Below are 6,029 nucleotides of genomic sequence, written 5' to 3'. Positions count from 1 at the left end.
TGTCCCCCTGCCTCACCTGCTGCAAGAGCAAACCGCTTTCGCCAGGTGCGAATTTGCAAGCCCCACTTTCTGTGGTCTCATCTAAAAAAAGGCGGATGCGTTTTAAGCAATTTTGTGTTACAGCTGCTCTGGTTTATATATCTTGGTCACTTCTTTTTTTGGCAGGAAGGACACGGGAATGCAAAATTAACAAACTCACCTTTGGAAAGCCAGGCAGATTAGCAGGCTTCTCAGATTTATGAAAATGTTGCACCCTCTGCAGCGTTCAGAAGAGGGCAAAATGAAGGAGGGCAACATCCACGCTGTGCGATGGCTAACCCACGCTCGGGCGGGCCCTGGAGAGATGCCCGGGAGTTTTTGCCAGCGGAGTTTCCACTCCCAGGGCTGTCCGGGCTGCAGTGTCCCATGCCCACGTCCCAATAGCTGGCTGCAGCCTTTGCAGTCCTTCAAGCCCAGCATTACAGCGCAGGGAGCTCTCTCCACTTGCAAACCCAGATGCTCCCTACGGTGACTGGCAAGCGGGTACACGAACGTCATTCACTGTCTGAAAGCATCGGGTAGACACGCCAAGGGTAGACACGGATACTCTGGGAAGGCCACAAAATGGACAGAGGATGTCTGACGGCGTCCCAGCGCGTGGTGACTCCTCCGGGCCCCCGCTGCGGTGTCGGCGTGGGGTGGACGTCAGCTTCTGGCACAAGCATCTGTCCGTGAAGTCCCAACAGCCTGTGGTAACATCAACACAGCTCATGCACGCGTCCTGGGGGTGCGTGGCTCAGACAAGGGGAGCAAGCACGATGGCTGCAAGGGCCGGGACACGGAGGCACGCGGGAGTGCTGGCAGCAGCTCCTCTGAGCTTGCCAAGCTGGCACGGATGTAATCTGTGCAAGACACCGGTGAACTGGGCCAAGCTCGTGACAGCTACAGGCTTGACTGGGTTATACTAAAGACGACAGGCTTGCCACTGAGCGTGCTTTGCTGAAGGGGTGTGAGGTGGAAACCATGGAGGCCCTCTGATGGAGAGCACCAAGCTGTGGAGCCAGACTCATCAAGCAGTCAATTTGCAACTTGGCCTGAACTTCTCAGTTGACTCTTTAAGAGAGGAGGAACCAAACCGGTGAGGAATCCTTATGCCATCAGGCTCTGCCAAGCAGCCTCAGCAGTGCATGGGGGCCCACACATGTCACCTAAATGAAAGGAACTTCTTGGGTCTCACTGCTCCTCATGCTACCTGGAGATGTTTAGGCTTAGAGATCTTAGTGTGTGTGCTGTTACCGGTTGCATTAATCCTTTTTACACGATGCTACCTCCTGAAGCAGCTTTAAAGCAGCCCCATAGGAGGGTCTGGAGAGGGTTGTGAATCAATGAAAGAAAAATTGCAGCAGACAGCGTGGAGCGCAAGAAGTCCCTGAGCTGCAGGGAGATCAGCCAGCCTGGCCGCTGACACCCTTGCTCCTGGCCTGTCCCAGGAGATGTGGTTCCTCCCGAGCCGGCGCAGCCGGGGATCAGCTCTCCAGCTGCTGTATTGAAGCTGACACCCGTCACCTCCGATGTCCATCGAGACAGTGCCGAGCCCTGAGCATGGCATTGGCATCGGCTCCCAGCTTGGCCTTGGAGCTTGCTCTGCCCGTGCATCCCCACTGATGGAGCTAGTGCCTGCTCCTGCCGTGACCTTGCTTAGGGACAGGGTTTAGCGGTGGGATGGCAGGGTTAGGGGAACGGTTGGACTTGATGGTCTTAAAGGGCTTTTCCAACCTAAACAATTCTGTGATTCTATTATTCTATTCTCTGACCTGAACTGGGACCAAACAGTGGGTAAACCCCCCCAGTGCTGGGTTTCTAAGGCCATGACTGATCACTTTCAGACGGGGATTTGGATTTCCAAAGAGAAGAATACGGAGTAACGCTGTTCAGGTGCAATTGTGGAGGGGGCATTCAAGCTTAGCTGGAATCTCCGTTTGAAGACCAAGGTGGGACAGAAGGAGGGAAACGCAATTCATCCGAGTGCCTGCTCCGTAGCAAAATATGCACGTGCTCATCTACAAAGATCACGATCATCTGGGCTGTCTCCATAACCAAAGGTGAGATTTAGAGGACTCCAGAAAGTGATTTTGCCAGTTTGCCTTTGGCACTTCTAGTGCAGGGAGGGAAAGCACTTGGGAAACATTGGCCTGCCTCCCTGGGCAGTTATGGGATCCCAAGCAGCCAGGGGTTAACTGCTGCATGCTGATGGGCAGCTTGCCCAAACATTGCCCATCGAGCCTTGAGCACCAGCTTTTCGAAGCCAGTAGTACCAGCCTCGCGTGGGAGGATGCAACCCGCCGATGGTGGGCTCCTGAGCTCTGGATCCCCTTCCCCATAGCAGGGGTGCATCCATCCCACCAGAAGGTGGTAACACTTGGTAAAAACTTTCTGAGTGTTATTTCCCTCCAGTCTGAGCATGGACAGTGCCAAGCACACCATCGCATAAACCAAACCCGCATCCGCACAGTAGACATCTCTGTGGGGAAGCATCCTACCACCCGAAAAGCAGCAGAGACAGGTTATTGTCAGCAGCGTGGGGGTAGCCCAGCACTGATCCTGCCAGGGATCCCCCCAGGATGCGCTGGATCCAGAAAACGTCAAGTGATGCTCTCCCTCACCAGTAGCAGTGGGGTGCAGGTCCCCCAGGTGAGACCACCATCCTCATCTCTTACCGGGTACTTCATGTTCAGAGCTTGTGTTGTTGCCTTCAGGTAAAAGCCTTGGAGGAGCTGGAGGTGGCATTTTGCTCCCCTGCTGCTGCTGCCTGGCTAGTGGCCAGGATGAGAACAGTACGATCACGGGAGCGAGACCCCAAAGGTTGCGCCTGCGGGGACCCTCCCGGCGGCACTTGATGACCTTAAAGGTCTTTTCCAACCTAGACGATTCTATGATTCTATGATTCACTGCCGGAGCAAAGTGCGAGCCATGCACTGCCATCCCTCTGGCCTGTGCCAGCAGTGCCCTGGGTCCCACGTGAAAGGTGAGAGAGCATTTAAGCCACTTTTAAAGCTGTGTAAAACCTTAAACCCTTAGTGTCACATAAGGACTTAAATGCCTTAAGACTGTAGCATGTCGTAAGGCAGAGTTAAAGCAACGTAAGCCTCCTTTAGCCGCCGTGGGCCTTGAAGGGCAGTCTTACGGCATCCCAAGGGCTCCTATTTTTTAAAGGCCCCACAAACCCAGGCTTTCAGAGGGTTCTCCATTCTGCTAGGCTGCTCCGAAGGCTCCCGTTTGACCCCAGCTGCACTGGGCTGCGTGCATGCAGGAGGTCTCGTCTCCATCCTTCACCGGGTTTGGATGCTTCATTAAGACAAAGGACCAGGGCTTCCGGAGCTTGTCAAACCAAGCTGGTTTTTCCCCTTTCTTTGGCTGTGGGTTTGAAGCAGCAAGTCCTTCTGGTGCATCTGGTGTGCCTGGGAGAGGAAGAGGATGCTGCAGGTAAAGCAAGAGTGTTCCCCAACTGGCAGGGACACACCGAAGAGGCAGGGACATGCATCCGAGCAGCAACGTGCAAGGTCAGAAAGAAAATGCCCGCGAGGCAGGCAGATGAGTGTGCCCTATGCAAACCGCCCCCCCCTCCCGCCCCCCGATCCATAGGGCTTATCGCAGGCTATAAAGACACATTTTGTGGAAAACCCTGTTAAGATACTGGCTGCACATCACTTCTTTAAGCCCTTACAGCAACTTAAACTGGCTATAATATTAAGCCTTTAGAGTATTTTAAACTGCTTAGATTGCTCAAAAGACCAGCTTAATCTTAAACTGCAGTGCAGCTGCTTAAACATTTTAAGCTGATCTAAAAGCTCGCAGGAACACGGGGTGCTTGAACTGGGCTCAGCCCTGGTTGTGGGCTGAAGCGCAGCGCTGGCCCTGCCGCACCCAACGTGACACTGGGGCTGACGTAGAAGCTCTTTTCCTACACGGACCTTGCAGAGTCTGGGGGAGCAGAAAGACCTTCTGTCGTCCTTTTCCAGCAGCAGGCCCAGCCCCAGGGGTGCTCATCCCTCCCCTCAGCCCCGCAGGCGGCACCGGCTCCCCGGGGAGAGGAAGGGTCTCCGGGCAGGCGTCCCAGCGAGGGTGGGCACGGGTGCTGCACGGCACGGCGGGAAGTGTCACCTTTTTATTTTTGCCAGGCACTGCTTTAGTCTTTGCAATCAGCATTTTGCGGGGAAAGGTACTGACTAGCTGGATTATTAATGGGGCTTTCTTGCACAGCCCAGCAGGAAGGAATGCTGGCGATCATCTTTTTCTAAAATAAGGAATTGCTGGAATCTCCAGCTCTGAGGCCAGGGGACAATGCTGAGCAGGATGAAGCCACATCTAAAGCGACACCTTGCTCGCCACTGAGTCAGCCCACTCCTGCAAATATCTCCCCCCAAAATGGCCATTTTTTCCCATTCCCACAGAGAAATCCCAGGGTGGTTTTTTTTTTCATTAAGCTTTGTTTTTCCATTTCCACGGAGAGGAACGCTCTCCCGGCAGGCGTCCCAGCGAGGGTGGGCACGGGTGCTGCACGGCACGGCGGGAAGTGTCACCTTTTTATTTTTGCCAGGCACTGCTTTAGTCTTTGCAATCAGCATTTTGCGGGGAAAGGTACTGACTAGCTGGATTATTAATGGGGCTTTCTTGCACAGCCCAGCAGGAAGGAATGCTGGCGATCATCTTTTTCTAAAATAAGGAATTGCTGGAATCTCCAGCTCTGAGGTCAGGGGACAATGCTGAGCAGGATGAAGCCACATCTAAAGCGACACCTTGCTCGCCACTGAGTCAGCCCACTCCTGCAAATATCTCCCCCCAAAATGGCCATTTTTTCCCATTCCCACAGAGAAATCCCAGGGTGGTTTTTTTTTTCATTAAGCTTTGTTTTTCCATTTTCTTCAGGTTTTTTTCTCTTTTTTAACACCCATGAATGCAGCCAAGGACTTGTGCAATATGTGCATTGGCTTGGGGAAAAGGGGTAATTCTCCAACGAGCCTGGAGTCCGGCTGGAACGCCCGCCCAGGTGTAAGAAAACAGGTAAATGTTGTATCCAAAGCAAAAAATTGCAAAGGAATTTGCACCTTTTTCTCCACGTGCAACTTTTACACCATGCGAGGGCACAGTTTCTAATCATTCTGTTGTATTTATCGCTCAGGGAGTTTAAACCGAACCTGCCTGTTATTTTGTTTTCCTAATGCATGTCAGGCCAACAGCCCAGTTCCTCCTGCTGGTGCTATCTAACTGGTCTGAATGGTCTTCTAGTGGTTTTGTGGCATTACCGGTTTCCTGATAACTGGCTGCGATGTGCTCGGCAGCACCATGGCACGGTGCTTGCACATCAGGCGTTGACACGTACGGAGGGGTCGTCGCTCCTAAGAACAATTCTCCAACACGGCAAAGGTTCCGAAGTGCTGCAGGGCTCTCGGAACGCGTCCCGTTGCCCCCGTACTTACCCAGCTCTTGCAATGGGCTGGAAGTCCGGGCCTGCCTCTGCTGACATCCGAAGCTATTTCATCGGGTCTTGTTGAGATATGAAAATCTAAAAATAGGCCTCCCGATCAGCGGAGGGGCCTGAAGGTGCTGGAGAAAAGGCCACGAGTGTCCCTGGCCCTGCTGACGAGCTCGCCGCAGATTAGATGTCAACACGGCAGCCCTCCCGCCCTCCTGGCGGAATTCAGCGCTGGCGTCAAACACCTCCGTTTGCACAGAGGGAGGTCGTGCCCCGTAGGAAATGCCCTCTCCCCCTTGCTTTCCTGCCCGCCAAGACACTGCCAGACCCTGAGCCGGGCACCGGAGCCCCTACGCTCCGCATGGCCGGATCCTTCCCCTGCGTGTCCTCCGGGAGCTCTCCCTCCTGTGCTGGGAGCATCTGGGACTCGGGAACTTGCGAGTTGGCTTTCTCGCTCCGGAATCATTATCATTTATTGATAGGATGCCTTTTGCAAGCCTCGGGGCACTATTGCAGACTTCCAGGCTGTGCACACGCGAATTCAGTTCACCCGCCGCAGAGAAGCGGTTGCTGCGTG

This window comes from Egretta garzetta, unplaced genomic scaffold (assembly GCF_000687185.1).
Source record: "Egretta garzetta isolate BGI_Z169 unplaced genomic scaffold, ASM68718v1 scaffold60, whole genome shotgun sequence".
Classification (NCBI taxonomy): domain Eukaryota; kingdom Metazoa; phylum Chordata; class Aves; order Pelecaniformes; family Ardeidae; genus Egretta; species Egretta garzetta.
The sequence above is the reverse complement of the archived record's forward strand: the minus strand, read 5'-3'. Positions refer to the sequence as shown.